Source organism: Ambystoma mexicanum, chromosome 5p (assembly GCF_040938575.1).
Source record: "Ambystoma mexicanum isolate Mex_15411 chromosome 5p, UKY_AmexF1_1, whole genome shotgun sequence".
Classification (NCBI taxonomy): domain Eukaryota; kingdom Metazoa; phylum Chordata; class Amphibia; order Caudata; family Ambystomatidae; genus Ambystoma; species Ambystoma mexicanum.
In genome coordinates, this window is record NC_090930.1 from 716,621,536 (window position 1) to 716,636,315 (window position 14,780).

Here is a 14,780-nt window from a genome sequence, read left to right on the forward strand (position 1 = left end):
CTCGCCCACCATCCCTAGCCTCATCAGACCAAGACCTTGCCCGGGACCCTGGGGCAGAGGGCTGCAGAAATGGTTGCGTACCGGTTTGGAGGAGAAAAGCAGGGGAGGGAGGGGTCGTAGCTGCTTGATTTGCATACAGAGCTGTGGTCTGCTGGGAAAGTGCAGCCTTTGGAGCTTGGCAAAGGCTTCGCAAGGGGCCCGAGCATTGCCCTCGCCCCGTTTGTTGACAGGTTCTCCTTCTATGGGCTGAAGGGCCCTGTAGCCTGATTTGAGGTTGGACGCTCTATTATTCACAGGGGTGTACCGGGCCTAGACGGTGACTGGCTGACCCGTCAGGGCATCGCCCGTTTGGAAGCCCGTTTCGGAAGCGGAGGCGGGAATCCCTGCCCAATTTTCTTTTGGGGTGGTAGGGCTGTTGGCGGGGTTGCACAAGCTCTGCCAACTTTGGCGGCTTAAGCTTGGGATGCGAGGGACATGGTACAAAAATGCAAAGGTTTTCCAGGAAAAGAGTCTACGGGCAACGATTCCTTGTTGCTCTTTTCAGGTGAACTCAAGCCTCAGGGCTTTGAGGTAGGGGCACTGCCTACAGACAGCAGGAAAGGGCTTGTGCGAAGCTGCTGCCGCATTTAGGTAAGAAGAGTAAAAACCTGTACCAGGAGTGGGGCTCGAACCCACGCAGACACTTGTCCATTGGATCTTAAGTCCAACGCCTTAACCACTCGGCCATCCTGGTGAGCTGCTGCAAAGGGCTTCGAATTGAATCTTTGCTGTTTCAGCAGCAGGCGAACAAGTGGAAAACCAGCCCAGAGTGCCCCCTGCAGGAGGTTGGATGGAATTGGCTTGCGAGCGGCAAACGTCTCTCACTTAACAGCATTACAATAGCCTCCAGCTGACTGCAAGTACGGTTGCGGAAACCTCCCGGGTGCTGCAGTCGTTTCCCCGGTGGCCTAGTGGTGAGGATTTGGTGCTTTCACTGCCACGGGCCTGGCTTCGAGTCCCCGACCAGAGTGTGTGCTTTGAGTAAAGGTGGTCTAGGGCAGTCCAGAGGCAGGCTGAGCCTCGAAGGCTGGTGCAGGCCTTGGTGTGCGAGCCCGAAAAAAGGGCAGCTCCTATGTCATCCCTTCTTGCCCTCCGGCACTTGCTGTACAAGCAAAGCCCCCTTTGAACTCTGCATGGTAACCCTGCTGTGTCTCGCAGGCAATCATGGCCTGCCGCCTTTTAATAAACGTGCTCTCCCACGAAGCAGTTCTCCTAAGGAGGGTTAGTTGTGAGTGTGCATCTTCAGCGGCAGCCTCTAGGGGGAGCTTCAGCACTGACCCACAAAAGCTCATAGCGAGGAAGGCTGTCCTTTCAGGAGAGCAAGACAGGAATATCAGCGCTTGGAAGTGAAAGCGCAAACGTTCCCAAAGTGATGCTGTCTTCAATCTCTAAGCTCCCCTTTTCGCAGACCATCACAAGTGTTTTTGTTTTCTTTCTTTCTTTCTTTCTTTATTTCTTTATTTATTTATTTATTAGCAGAAACGGCCCCCGAAGACCTGCAGGCACTGGTGCCCATTGTAGCAGAGGCCCTCAGCCTTTGGACTCGGACGCCACCATCTGAGCGACACGCAACGGGGTGCACCCACCGTCCCTGGTGGTCTAGTGGTTAGGATTCCGCGGCCCGGGTTCGATTCCCGGTCAGGGAAGGAGCTCTTTTAACAACTGACATTTTTATTTACAGCAATGCAGTTAACTGGCGACCGGAAATCTTGCTCCCAGATGCAGATTTGCGTGCACAAAATGGAGGAAGTGCCCTCAGCGCGACGCAAAACGTGTTTATGGCAGAGTCCCATTCATTCTCCTGTCGCTGCGGAAAGACTGCCCTTGACGCAAAAAAGGCAGCTTCCTTTTTCACCGCTGGAGAGAACCTATCTGCTCGGCCCTCCCCCTCTCTTCCCAGTCCCCCAATGGACTGGCCTTTGAGGCACCTGCAGGCATTGTGCACTCGGACACCACTGCCCGGCCTTCCCGAGCTGTCCAGCGGTCTCCCTGGTGGTCTAGTGGTTAGGATTCGGCGCTCTCACCGCCGCGGCCCGGGTTCGATTCCCGGTCAGGGAAGAGAGGCTTTTACTGAATGACATTTTTACAGAAATTCAAACAACTGCGTCTCAAAAAATATTTCTTTCAAATGTAGCTTCACTCACAGGCAATAGCGGCGTGGCTCCCCTGGCGGTAACTCCAAGCATCTTTTCAGCATGGTCCCTTACCGGAAGCTGTCGCCGCTAGAAGTGGGCCTGTGCCCCAAAAAGGAAGCTTTCTTTCTTCCAAAGCTGTAGAGAAAATATTAGTCCTGTCGCCCTGCCAAAGCCGAGCTCGCCCACCATCCCTAGCCTCATCAGACCAAGACCTTGCCCGGGACCCTGGGGCAGAGGGCTGCAGAAATGGTTGCGTACCGGTTTGGAGGAGAAAAGCAGGGGAGGGAGGGGTCGTAGCTGCTTGATTTGCATACAGAGCTGTGGTCTGCTGGGAAAGTGCAGCCTTTGGAGCTTGGCAAAGGCTTCGCAAGGGGCCCGAGCATTGCCCTCGCCCCGTTTGTTGACAGGTTCTCCTTCTATGGGCTGAAGGGCCCTGTAGCCTGATTTGAGGTTGGACGCTCTATTATTCACAGGGGTGTACCGGGCCTAGACGGTGACTGGCTGACCCGTCAGGGCATCGCCCGTTTGGAAGCCCGTTTCGGAAGCGGAGGCGGGAATCCCTGCCCAATTTTCTTTTGGGGTGGTAGGGCTGTTGGCGGGGTTGCACAAGCTCTGCCAACTTTGGCGGCTTAAGCTTGGGATGCGAGGGACATGGTACAAAAATGCAAAGGTTTTCCAGGAAAAGAGTCTACGGGCAACAATTCCTTGTTGCTCTTTTCAGGTGAACTCAAGCCTCAGGGCTTTGAGGTAGGGGCACTGCCTACAGACAGCAGGAAAGGGCTTGTGCGAAGCTGCTGCCGCATTTAGGTAAGAAGAGTAAAAACCTGTACCAGGAGTGGGGCTCGAACCCACGCGGACACTTGTCCATTGGATCTTAAGTCCAACGCCTTAACCACTCGGCCATCCTGGTGAGCTGCTGCAAAGGGCTTCGAATTGAATCTTTGCTGTTTCAGCAGCAGGCGAACAAGTGGAAACCAGCCCAGAGTGCCCCCTGCAGGAGGTTGGATGGAATTGGCTTGCGAGCGGCAAACGTCTCTCACTTAACAGCATTACAATAGCCTCCAGCTGACTGCAAGTACGGTTGCGGAAACCTCCCGGGTGCTGCAGTCGTTTCCCCGGTGGCCTAGTGGTGAGGATTTGGTGCTTTCACTGCCACGGGCCTGGCTTCGAGTCCCCGACCAGAGTGTGTGCTTTGAGTAAAGGTGGTCTAGGGCAGTCCAGAGGCAGGCTGAGCCTCGAAGGCTGGTGCAGGCCTTGGTGTGAGAGCCCGAAAAAAGGGCAGCTCCTATGTCATCCCTTCTTGCCCTCCGGCACTTGCTGTACAAGCAAAGCCCCCTTTGAACTCTGCATGGTAACCCTGCTGTGTCTCGCAGGCAATCATGGCCTGCCGCCTTTTAATAAACGTGCTCTCCCACGAAGCAGTTCTCCTAAGGAGGGTTAGTTGTGAGTGTGCATCTTCAGCGGCAGCCTCTAGGGGGAGCTTCAGCACTGACCCACAAAAGCTCATAGCGAGGAAGGCTGTCCTTTCAGGAGAGCAAGACAGGAATATCAGCGCTTGGAAGTGAAAGCGCAAACGTTCCCAAAGTGATGCTGTCTTCAATCTCTAAGCTCCCCTTTTCGCAGACCATCACAAGTGTTTTTGTTTTCTTTCTTTCTTTCTTTCTTTATTTCTTTATTTATTTATTTATTAGCAGAAACGGCCCCCGAAGACCTGCAGGCACTGGTGCCCATTGTAGCAGAGGCCCTCAGCCTTTGGACTCGGACGCCACCATCTGAGCGACACGCAACGGAGTGCACCCACCGTCCCTGGTGGTCTAGTGGTTAGGATTCGGCGCTCTCACCGCCGCGGCCCGGGTTCGATTCCCGGTCAGGGAAGGAGCTCTTTTAACAACTGACATTTTTATTTACATGCAAAGGAGTTAACTGGCGACCGGAAATCTTGCTCCCAGATGCAGATTTGCGTGCACAAAATGGAGGAAGTGCCCTCAGCGCGACGCAAAACGTGTTTATGGCAGAGTCCCATTCATTCTCCTGTCGCTGCGGAAAGACTGCCCTTGACGCAAAAAAGGCAGCTTCCTTTTTCACCGCTGGAGAGAACCTATCTGCTCGGCCCTCCCCCTCTCTTCCCAGTCCCCCAATGGACTGGCCTTTGAGGCACCTGCAGGCATTGTGCACTCGGACACCACTGCCCGGCCTTCCCGAGCTGTCCAGCGGTCTCCCTGGTGGTCTAGTGGTTAGGATTCGGCGCTCTCACCGCCGCGGCCCGGGTTCGATTCCCGGTCAGGGAAGAGAGGCTTTTACTGAATGACATTTTTACAGAAATTCAAACAACTGCGTCTCAAAAAATATTTCTTTCAAATGTAGCTTCACTCACAGGCAATAGCGGCGTGGCTCCCCTGGCGGTAACTCCAAGCATCTTTTCAGCATGGTCCCTTACCGGAAGCTGTCGCCGCTAGAAGTGGGCCTGTGCCCCAAAAAGGAAGCTTTCTTTCTTCCAAAGCTGTAGAGAAAATATTAGTCCTGTCGCCCTGCCAAAGCCGAGCTCGCCCACCATCCCTAGCCTCATCAGACCAAGACCTTGCCCGGGACCCTGGGGCAGAGGGCTGCAGAAATGGTTGCGTACCGGTTTGGAGGAGAAAAGCAGGGGAGGGAGGGGTCGTAGCTGCTTGATTTGCATACAGAGCTGTGGTCTGCTGGGAAAGTGCAGCCTTTGGAGCTTGGCAAAGGCTTCGCAAGGGGCCCGAGCATTGCCCTCGCCCCGTTTGTTGACAGGTTCTCCTTCTATGGGCTGAAGGGCCCTGTAGCCTGATTTGAGGTTGGACGCTCTATTATTCACAGGGGTGTACCGGGCCTAGACGGTGACTGGGTGACCCGTCAGGGCATCGCCCGTTTGGAAGCCCGTTTGGAAGCCCGTTTCGGAAGCCGTGAGGAAGCGGAGGCGGGAATCCCTGCCCAATTTTCTTTTGGGGTGGTAGGGCTGTTGGCGGGGTTGCACAAGCTCTGCCAACTTTGGCGGCTTAAGCTTGGGATGCGAGGGACATGGTACAAAAATGCAAAGGTTTTCCAGGAAAAGAGTCTACGGGCAACGATTCCTTGTTGCTCTTTTCAGGTGAACTCAAGCCTCAGGGCTTTGAGGTAGGGGCACTGCCTACAGACAGCAGGAAAGGGCTTGTGCGAAGCTGCTGCCGCATTTAGGTAAGAAGAGTAAAAACCTGTACCAGGAGTGGGGCTCGAACCCACGCGGACACTTGTCCATTGGATCTTAAGTCCAACGCCTTAACCACTCGGCCATCCTGGTGAGCTGCTGCAAAGGGCTTCGAATTGAATCTTTGCTGTTTCAGCAGCAGGCGAACAAGTGGAAAACCAGCCCAGAGTGCCCCCTGCAGGAGGTTGGATGGAATTGGCTTGCGAGCGGCAAACGTCTCTCACTTAACAGCATTACAATAGCCTCCAGCTGACTGCAAGTACGGTTGCGGAAACCTCCCGGGTGCTGCAGTCGTTTCCCCGGTGGCCTAGTGGTGAGGATTTGGTGCTTTCACTGCCACGGGCCTGGCTTCGAGTCCCCGACCAGAGTGTGTGCTTTGAGTAAAGGTGGTCTAGGGCAGTCCAGAGGCAGGCTGAGCCTCGAAGGCTGGTGCAGGCCTTGGTGTGCGAGCCCGAAAAAAGGGCAGCTCCTATGTCATCCCTTCTTGCCCTCCGGCACTTGCTGTACAAGCAAAGCCCCCTTTGAACTCTGCATGGTAACCCTGCTGTGTCTCGCAGGCAATCATGGCCTGCCGCCTTTTAATAAACGTGCTCTCCCACGAAGCAGTTCTCCTAAGGAGGGTTAGTTGTGAGTGTGCATCTTCAGCGGCAGCCTCTAGGGGGAGCTTCAGCACTGACCCACAAAAGCTCATAGCGAGGAAGGCTGTCCTTTCAGGAGAGCAAGACAGGAATATCAGCGCTTGGAAGTGAAAGCGCAAACGTTCCCAAAGTGATGCTGTCTTCAATCTCTAAGCTCCCCTTTTCGCAGACCATCACAAGTGTTTTTGTTTTCTTTCTTTCTTTCTTTCTTTATTTATTTATTTATTTATTAGCAGAAACGGCCCCCGAAGACCTGCAGGCACTGGTGCCCATTGTAGCAGAGGCCCTCAGCCTTTGGACTCGGACGCCACCATCTGAGCGACACGCAACGGGGTGCACCCACCGTCCCTGGTGGTCTAGTGGTTAGGATTCGGCGCTCTCACCGCCGCGGCCTGGGTTCGATTCCCGGTCAGGGAAGGAGCTCTTTTAACAACTGACATTTTTATTTACAGCAATGCAGTTAACTGGCGACCGGAAATCTTGCTCCCAGATGCAGATTTGCGTGCACAAAATGGAGGAAGTGCCCTCAGCGCGACGCAAAACGTGTTTATGGCAGAGTCCCATTCATTCTCCTGTCGCTGCGGAAAGACTGCCCTTGACGCAAAAAAGGCAGCTTCCTTTTTCACCGCTGGAGAGAACCTATCTGCTCGGCCCTCCCCCTCTCTTCCCAGTCCCCCAATGGACTGGCCTTTGAGGCACCTGCAGGCATTGTGCACTCGGACACCACTGCCCGGCCTTCCCGAGTTGTCCAGCGGTCTCCCTGGTGGTCTAGTGGTTAGGATTCGGCGCGGCCCGGGTTCGATTCCCGGTCAGGGAAGAGAGGCTTTTACTGAATGACATTTTTACAGAAATTCAAACAACTGCGTCTCAAAAAATATTTCTTTCAAATGTAGCTTCACTCACAGGCAATAGCGGCGTGGGCCCCTGGCGGTAACTCCAAGCATCTTTTCAGCATGGTCCCTTACCGGAAGCTGTCGCCGCTAGAAGTGGGCCTGTGCCCCAAAAAGGAAGCTTTCTTTCTTCCAAAGCTGTAGAGAAAATATTAGTCCTGTCGCCCTGCCAAAGCCGAGCTCGCCCACCATCCCTAGCCTCATCAGACCAAGACCTTGCCCGGGACCCTGGGGCAGAGGGCTGCAGAAATGGTTGCGTACCGGTTTGGAGGAGAAAAGCAGGGGAGGGAGGGGTCGTAGCTGCTTGATTTGCATACAGAGCTGTGGTCTGCTGGGAAAGTGCAGCCTTTGGAGCTTGGCAAAGGCTTCGCAAGGGGCCCGAGCATTGCCCTCGCCCCGTTTGTTGACAGGTTCTCCTTCTATGGGCTGAAGGGCCCTGTAGCCTGATTTGAGGTTGGACGCTCTATTATTCACAGGGGTGTACCGGGCCTAGACGGTGACTGGCTGACCCGTCAGGGCATCGCCCGTTTGGAAGCCCGTTTCGGAAGCGGAGGCGGGAATCCCTGCCCAATTTTCTTTTGGGGTGGTAGGGCTGTTGGCGGGGTTGCACAAGCTCTGCCAACTTTGGCGGCTTAAGCTTGGGATGCGAGGGACATGGTACAAAAATGCAAAGGTTTTCCAGGAAAAGAGTCTACGGGCAACGATTCCTTGTTGCTCTTTTCAGGTGAACTCAAGCCTCAGGGCTTTGAGGTAGGGGCACTGCCTACAGACAGCAGGAAAGGGCTTGTGCGAAGCTGCTGCCGCATTTAGGTAAGAAGAGTAAAAACCTGTACCAGGAGTGGGGCTCGAACCCACGCAGACACTTGTCCATTGGATCTTAAGTCCAACGCCTTAACCACTCGGCCATCCTGGTGAGCTGCTGCAAAGGGCTTCGAATTGAATCTTTGCTGTTTCAGCAGCAGGCGAACAAGTGGAAAACCAGCCCAGAGTGCCCCCTGCAGGAGGTTGGATGGAATTGGCTTGCGAGCGGCAAACGTCTCTCACTTAACAGCATTACAATAGCCTCCAGCTGACTGCAAGTACGGTTGCGGAAACCTCCCGGGTGCTGCAGTCGTTTCCCCGGTGGCCTAGTGGTGAGGATTTGGTGCTTTCACTGCCACGGGCCTGGCTTCGAGTCCCCGACCAGAGTGTGTGCTTTGAGTAAAGGTGGTCTAGGGCAGTCCAGAGGCAGGCTGAGCCTCGAAGGCTGGTGCAGGCCTTGGTGTGCGAGCCCGAAAAAAGGGCAGCTCCTATGTCATCCCTTCTTGCCCTCCGGCACTTGCTGTACAAGCAAAGCCCCCTTTGAACTCTGCATGGTAACCCTGCTGTGTCTCGCAGGCAATCATGGCCTGCCGCCTTTTAATAAACGTGCTCTCCCACGAAGCAGTTCTCCTAAGGAGGGTTAGTTGTGAGTGTGCATCTTCAGCGGCAGCCTCTAGGGGGAGCTTCAGCACTGACCCACAAAAGCTCATAGCGAGGAAGGCTGTCCTTTCAGGAGAGCAAGACAGGAATATCAGCGCTTGGAAGTGAAAGCGCAAACGTTCCCAAAGTGATGCTGTCTTCAATCTCTAAGCTCCCCTTTTCGCAGACCATCACAAGTGTTTTTGTTTTCTTTCTTTCTTTCTTTCTTTATTTCTTTATTTATTTATTTATTAGCAGAAACGGCCCCCGAAGACCTGCAGGCACTGGTGCCCATTGTAGCAGAGGCCCTCAGCCTTTGGACTCGGACGCCACCATCTGAGCGACACGCAACGGGGTGCACCCACCGTCCCTGGTGGTCTAGTGGTTAGGATTCCGCGGCCCGGGTTCGATTCCCGGTCAGGGAAGGAGCTCTTTTAACAACTGACATTTTTATTTACAGCAATGCAGTTAACTGGCGACCGGAAATCTTGCTCCCAGATGCAGATTTGCGTGCACAAAATGGAGGAAGTGCCCTCAGCGCGACGCAAAACGTGTTTATGGCAGAGTCCCATTCATTCTCCTGTCGCTGCGGAAAGACTGCCCTTGACGCAAAAAAGGCAGCTTCCTTTTTCACCGCTGGAGAGAACCTATCTGCTCGGCCCTCCCCCTCTCTTCCCAGTCCCCCAATGGACTGGCCTTTGAGGCACCTGCAGGCATTGTGCACTCGGACACCACTGCCCGGCCTTCCCGAGCTGTCCAGCGGTCTCCCTGGTGGTCTAGTGGTTAGGATTCGGCGCTCTCACCGCCGCGGCCCGGGTTCGATTCCCGGTCAGGGAAGAGAGGCTTTTACTGAATGACATTTTTACAGAAATTCAAACAACTGCGTCTCAAAAAATATTTCTTTCAAATGTAGCTTCACTCACAGGCAATAGCGGCGTGGCTCCCCTGGCGGTAACTCCAAGCATCTTTTCAGCATGGTCCCTTACCGGAAGCTGTCGCCGCTAGAAGTGGGCCTGTGCCCCAAAAAGGAAGCTTTCTTTCTTCCAAAGCTGTAGAGAAAATATTAGTCCTGTCGCCCTGCCAAAGCCGAGCTCGCCCACCATCCCTAGCCTCATCAGACCAAGACCTTGCCCGGGACCCTGGGGCAGAGGGCTGCAGAAATGGTTGCGTACCGGTTTGGAGGAGAAAAGCAGGGGAGGGAGGGGTCGTAGCTGCTTGATTTGCATACAGAGCTGTGGTCTGCTGGGAAAGTGCAGCCTTTGGAGCTTGGCAAAGGCTTCGCAAGGGGCCCGAGCATTGCCCTCGCCCCGTTTGTTGACAGGTTCTCCTTCTATGGGCTGAAGGGCCCTGTAGCCTGATTTGAGGTTGGACGCTCTATTATTCACAGGGGTGTACCGGGCCTAGACGGTGACTGGCTGACCCGTCAGGGCATCGCCCGTTTGGAAGCCCGTTTCGGAAGCCGTGAGGAAGCGGAGGCGGGAATCCCTGCCCAATTTTCTTTTGGGGTGGTAGGGCTGTTGGCGGGGTTGCACAAGCTCTGCCAACTTTGGCGGCTTAAGCTTGGGATGCGAGGGACATGGTACAAAAATGCAAAGGTTTTCCAGGAAAAGAGTCTACGGGCAACAATTCCTTGTTGCTCTTTTCAGGTGAACTCAAGCCTCAGGGCTTTGAGGTAGGGGCACTGCCTACAGACAGCAGGAAAGGGCTTGTGCGAAGCTGCTGCCGCATTTAGGTAAAAAGAGTAAAAACCTGTACCAGGAGTGGGGCTCGAACCCACGCGGACACTTGTCCATTGGATCTTAAGTCCAACGCCTTAACCACTCGGCCATCCTGGTGAGCTGCTGCAAAGGGCTTCGAATTGAATCTTTGCTGTTTCAGCAGCAGGCGAACAAGTGGAAACCAGCCCAGAGTGCCCCCTGCAGGAGGTTGGATGGAATTGGCTTGCGAGCGGCAAACGTCTCTCACTTAACAGCATTACAATAGCCTCCAGCTGACTGCAAGTACGGTTGCGGAAACCTCCCGGGTGCTGCAGTCGTTTCCCCGGTGGCCTAGTGGTGAGGATTTGGTGCTTTCACTGCCACGGGCCTGGCTTCGAGTCCCCGACCAGAGTGTGTGCTTTGAGTAAAGGTGGTCTAGGGCAGTCCAGAGGCAGGCTGAGCCTCGAAGGCTGGTGCAGGCCTTGGTGTGAGAGCCCGAAAAAAGGGCAGCTCCTATGTCATCCCTTCTTGCCCTCCGGCACTTGCTGTACAAGCAAAGCCCCCTTTGAACTCTGCATGGTAACCCTGCTGTGTCTCGCAGGCAATCATGGCCTGCCGCCTTTTAATAAACGTGCTCTCCCACGAAGCAGTTCTCCTAAGGAGGGTTAGTTGTGAGTGTGCATCTTCAGCGGCAGCCTCTAGGGGGAGCTTCAGCACTGACCCACAAAAGCTCATAGCGAGGAAGGCTGTCCTTTCAGGAGAGCAAGACAGGAATATCAGCGCTTGGAAGTGAAAGCGCAAACGTTCCCAAAGTGATGCTGTCTTCAATCTCTAAGCTCCCCTTTTCGCAGACCATCACAAGTGTTTTTGTTTTCTTTCTTTCTTTCTTTCTTTATTTCTTTATTTATTTATTTATTAGCAGAAACGGCCCCCGAAGACCTGCAGGCACTGGTGCCCATTGTAGCAGAGGCCCTCAGCCTTTGGACTCGGACGCCACCATCTGAGCGACACGCAACGGAGTGCACCCACCGTCCCTGGTGGTCTAGTGGTTAGGATTCGGCGCTCTCACCGCCGCGGCCCGGGTTCGATTCCCGGTCAGGGAAGGAGCTCTTTTAACAACTGACATTTTTATTTACATGCAAAGGAGTTAACTGGCGACCGGAAATCTTGCTCCCAGATGCAGATTTGCGTGCACAAAATGGAGGAAGTGCCCTCAGCGCGACGCAAAACGTGTTTATGGCAGAGTCCCATTCATTCTCCTGTCGCTGCGGAAAGACTGCCCTTGACGCAAAAAAGGCAGCTTCCTTTTTCACCGCTGGAGAGAACCTATCTGCTCGGCCCTCCCCCTCTCTTCCCAGTCCCCCAATGGACTGGCCTTTGAGGCACCTGCAGGCATTGTGCACTCGGACACCACTGCCCGGCCTTCCCGAGCTGTCCAGCGGTCTCCCTGGTGGTCTAGTGGTTAGGATTCGGCGCTCTCACCGCCGCGGCCCGGGTTCGATTCCCGGTCAGGGAAGAGAGGCTTTTACTGAATGACATTTTTACAGAAATTCAAACAACTGCGTCTCAAAAAATATTTCTTTCAAATGTAGCTTCACTCACAGGCAATAGCGGCGTGGCTCCCCTGGCGGTAACTCCAAGCATCTTTTCAGCATGGTCCCTTACCGGAAGCTGTCGCCGCTAGAAGTGGGCCTGTGCCCCAAAAAGGAAGCTTTCTTTCTTCCAAAGCTGTAGAGAAAATATTAGTCCTGTCGCCCTGCCAAAGCCGAGCTCGCCCACCATCCCTAGCCTCATCAGACCAAGACCTTGCCCGGGACCCTGGGGCAGAGGGCTGCAGAAATGGTTGCGTACCGGTTTGGAGGAGAAAAGCAGGGGAGGGAGGGGTCGTAGCTGCTTGATTTGCATACAGAGCTGTGGTCTGCTGGGAAAGTGCAGCCTTTGGAGCTTGGCAAAGGCTTCGCAAGGGGCCCGAGCATTGCCCTCGCCCCGTTTGTTGACAGGTTCTCCTTCTATGGGCTGAAGGGCCCTGTAGCCTGATTTGAGGTTGGACGCTCTATTATTCACAGGGGTGTACCGGGCCTAGACGGTGACTGGGTGACCCGTCAGGGCATCGCCCGTTTGGAAGCCCGTTTCGGAAGCCGTGAGGAAGCGGAGGCGGGAATCCCTGCCCAATTTTCTTTTGGGGTGGTAGGGCTGTTGGCGGGGTTGCACAAGCTCTGCCAACTTTGGCGGCTTAAGCTTGGGATGCGAGGGACATGGTACAAAAATGCAAAGGTTTTCCAGGAAAAGAGTCTACGGGCAACAATTCCTTGTTGCTCTTTTCAGGTGAACTCAAGCCTCAGGGCTTTGAGGTAGGGGCACTGCCTACAGACAGCAGGAAAGGGCTTGTGCGAAGCTGCTGCCGCATTTAGGTAAGAAGAGTAAAAACCTGTACCAGGAGTGGGGCTCGAACCCACGCGGACACTTGTCCATTGGATCTTAAGTCCAACGCCTTAACCACTCGGCCATCCTGGTGAGCTGCTGCAAAGGGCTTCGAATTGAATCTTTGCTGTTTCAGCAGCAGGCGAACAAGTGGAAAACCAGCCCAGAGTGCCCCCTGCAGGAGGTTGGATGGAATTGGCTTGCGAGCGGCAAACGTCTCTCACTTAACAGCATTACAATAGCCTCCAGCTGACTGCAAGTACGGTTGCGGAAACCTCCCGGGTGCTGCAGTCGTTTCCCCGGTGGCCTAGTGGTGAGGATTTGGTGCTTTCACTGCCACGGGCCTGGCTTCGAGTCCCCGACCAGAGTGTGTGCTTTGAGTAAAGGTGGTCTAGGGCAGTCCAGAGGCAGGCTGAGCCTCGAAGGCTGGTGCAGGCCTTGGTGTGCGAGCCCGAAAAAAGGGCAGCTCCTATGTCATCCCTTCTTGCCCTCCGGCACTTGCTGTACAAGCAAAGCCCCCTTTGAACTCTGCATGGTAACCCTGCTGTGTCTCGCAGGCAATCATGGCCTGCCGCCTTTTAATAAACGTGCTCTCCCACGAAGCAGTTCTCCTAAGGAGGGTTAGTTGTGAGTGTGCATCTTCAGCGGCAGCCTCTAGGGGGAGCTTCAGCACTGACCCACAAAAGCTCATAGCGAGGAAGGCTGTCCTTTCAGGAGAGCAAGACAGGAATATCAGCGCTTGGAAGTGAAAGCGCAAACGTTCCCAAAGTGATGCTGTCTTCAATCTCTAAGCTCCCCTTTTCGCAGACCATCACAAGTGTTTTTGTTTTCTTTCTTTCTTTCTTTCTTTCTTTATTTCTTTATTTATTAGCAGAAACGGCCCCCGAAGACCTGCAGGCACTGGTGCCCATTGTAGCAGAGGCCCTCAGCCTTTGGACTCGGACGCCACCATCTGAGCGACACGCAACGGGGTGCACCCACCGTCCCTGGTGGTCTAGTGGTTAGGATTCGGCGCTCTCACCACCGCGGCCCGGGTTCGATTCCCGGTCAGGGAAGGAGCTCTTTTAACAACTGACATTTTTATTTACAGCAATGCAGTTAACTGGCGACCGGAAATCTTGCTCCCAGATGCAGATTTGCGTGCACAAAATGGAGGAAGTGCCCTCAGCGCGACGCAAAACGTGTTTATGGCAGAGTCCCATTCATTCTCCTGTCGCTGCGGAAAGACTGCCCTTGACGCAAAAAAGGCAGCTTCCTTTTTCACCGCTGGAGAGAACCTATCTGCTCGGCCCTCCCCCTCTCTTCCCAGTCCCCCAATGGACTGGCCTTTGAGGCACCTGCAGGCATTGTGCACTCGGACACCACTGCCCGGCCTTCCCGAGTTGTCCAGCGGTCTCCCTGGTGGTCTAGTGGTTAGGATTCGGCGCTCTCACCGCCGCGGCCCGGGTTCGATTCCCGGTCAGGGAAGAGAGGCTTTTACTGAATGACATTTTTACAGAAATTCAAACAACTGCGTCTCAAAAAATATTTCTTTCAAATGTAGCTTCACTCACAGGCAATAGCGGCGTGGCTCCCCTGGCGGTAACTCCAAGCATCTTTTCAGCATGGTCCCTTACCGGAAGCTGTCGCCGCTAGAAGTGGGCCTGTGCCCCAAAAAGGAAGCTTTCTTTCTTCCAAAGCTGTAGAGAAAATATTAGTCCTGTCGCCCTGCCAAAGCCGAGCTCGCCCACCATCCCTAGCCTCATCAGACCAAGACCTTGCCCGGGACCCTGGGGCAGAGGGCTGCAGAAATGGTTGCGTACCGGTTTGGAGGAGAAAAGCAGGGGAGGGAGGGGTCGTAGCTGCTTGATTTGCATACAGAGCTGTGGTCTGCTGGGAAAGTGCAGCCTTTGGAGCTTGGCAAAGGCTTCGCAAGGGGCCCGAGCATTGCCCTCGCCCCGTTTGTTGACAGGTTCTCCTTCTATGGGCTGAAGGGCCCTGTAGCCTGATTTGAGGTTGGACGCTCTATTATTCACAGGGGTGTACCGGGCCTAGACGGTGACTGGCTGACCCGTCAGGGCATCGCCCGTTTGGAAGCCCGTTTGGAAGCCCGTTTCGGAAGCCGTGAGGAAGCGGAGGCGGGAATCCCTGCCCAATTTTCTTTTGGGGTGGTAGGGCTGTTGGCGGGGTTGCACAAGCTCTGCCAACTTTGGCGGCTTAAGCTTGGGATGCGAGGGACATGGTACAAAAATGCAAAGGTTTTCCAGGAAAAGAGTCTACGGGCAACGATTCCTTGTTGCTCTTTTCAGGTGAACTCAAGCCTCAGGGCTTTGAGG

General features: G+C 54.6%; 15 non-coding genes across 15 annotated transcripts; 9 read left to right on the forward strand and 6 right to left on the reverse strand.

The window, feature by feature from the left end:
- Positions 1-650: 650 nt before the first annotated feature.
- TRNAL-UAA (transfer RNA leucine (anticodon UAA)) lies at positions 651-733 on the reverse strand. Its single transcript has one exon. It is a non-coding gene; the product is annotated as a tRNA-Leu (tRNA).
- A 1,292-nt stretch (positions 734-2,025) lies between these two features.
- TRNAE-CUC (transfer RNA glutamic acid (anticodon CUC)) lies at positions 2,026-2,097 on the forward strand. Its single transcript has one exon. It is a non-coding gene; the product is annotated as a tRNA-Glu (tRNA).
- A 904-nt stretch (positions 2,098-3,001) lies between these two features.
- On the reverse strand, positions 3,002-3,084 carry TRNAL-UAA (transfer RNA leucine (anticodon UAA)). The gene has a single exon. It is a non-coding gene; the product is annotated as a tRNA-Leu (tRNA).
- Positions 3,085-3,977: 893 nt separating this feature from the next.
- Positions 3,978-4,049, forward strand: TRNAE-CUC (transfer RNA glutamic acid (anticodon CUC)). Its single transcript has one exon. It is a non-coding gene; the product is annotated as a tRNA-Glu (tRNA).
- A 341-nt stretch (positions 4,050-4,390) lies between these two features.
- TRNAE-CUC (transfer RNA glutamic acid (anticodon CUC)) lies at positions 4,391-4,462 on the forward strand. The gene has a single exon. It is a non-coding gene; the product is annotated as a tRNA-Glu (tRNA).
- Positions 4,463-5,389: 927 nt separating this feature from the next.
- On the reverse strand, positions 5,390-5,472 carry TRNAL-UAA (transfer RNA leucine (anticodon UAA)). The gene has a single exon. It is a non-coding gene; the product is annotated as a tRNA-Leu (tRNA).
- Positions 5,473-6,362: 890 nt separating this feature from the next.
- TRNAE-CUC (transfer RNA glutamic acid (anticodon CUC)) lies at positions 6,363-6,434 on the forward strand. Its single transcript has one exon. It is a non-coding gene; the product is annotated as a tRNA-Glu (tRNA).
- A 1,303-nt stretch (positions 6,435-7,737) lies between these two features.
- On the reverse strand, positions 7,738-7,820 carry TRNAL-UAA (transfer RNA leucine (anticodon UAA)). Its single transcript has one exon. It is a non-coding gene; the product is annotated as a tRNA-Leu (tRNA).
- A 1,292-nt stretch (positions 7,821-9,112) lies between these two features.
- On the forward strand, positions 9,113-9,184 carry TRNAE-CUC (transfer RNA glutamic acid (anticodon CUC)). The gene has a single exon. It is a non-coding gene; the product is annotated as a tRNA-Glu (tRNA).
- Positions 9,185-10,099: 915 nt separating this feature from the next.
- Positions 10,100-10,182, reverse strand: TRNAL-UAA (transfer RNA leucine (anticodon UAA)). The gene has a single exon. It is a non-coding gene; the product is annotated as a tRNA-Leu (tRNA).
- Positions 10,183-11,075: 893 nt separating this feature from the next.
- Positions 11,076-11,147, forward strand: TRNAE-CUC (transfer RNA glutamic acid (anticodon CUC)). The gene has a single exon. It is a non-coding gene; the product is annotated as a tRNA-Glu (tRNA).
- Positions 11,148-11,488: 341 nt separating this feature from the next.
- TRNAE-CUC (transfer RNA glutamic acid (anticodon CUC)) lies at positions 11,489-11,560 on the forward strand. The gene has a single exon. It is a non-coding gene; the product is annotated as a tRNA-Glu (tRNA).
- A 915-nt stretch (positions 11,561-12,475) lies between these two features.
- Positions 12,476-12,558, reverse strand: TRNAL-UAA (transfer RNA leucine (anticodon UAA)). Its single transcript has one exon. It is a non-coding gene; the product is annotated as a tRNA-Leu (tRNA).
- An 890-nt stretch (positions 12,559-13,448) lies between these two features.
- Positions 13,449-13,520, forward strand: TRNAE-CUC (transfer RNA glutamic acid (anticodon CUC)). The gene has a single exon. It is a non-coding gene; the product is annotated as a tRNA-Glu (tRNA).
- Positions 13,521-13,860: 340 nt separating this feature from the next.
- TRNAE-CUC (transfer RNA glutamic acid (anticodon CUC)) lies at positions 13,861-13,932 on the forward strand. Its single transcript has one exon. It is a non-coding gene; the product is annotated as a tRNA-Glu (tRNA).
- The last annotated feature ends 848 nt before the right edge of the window (positions 13,933-14,780 follow it).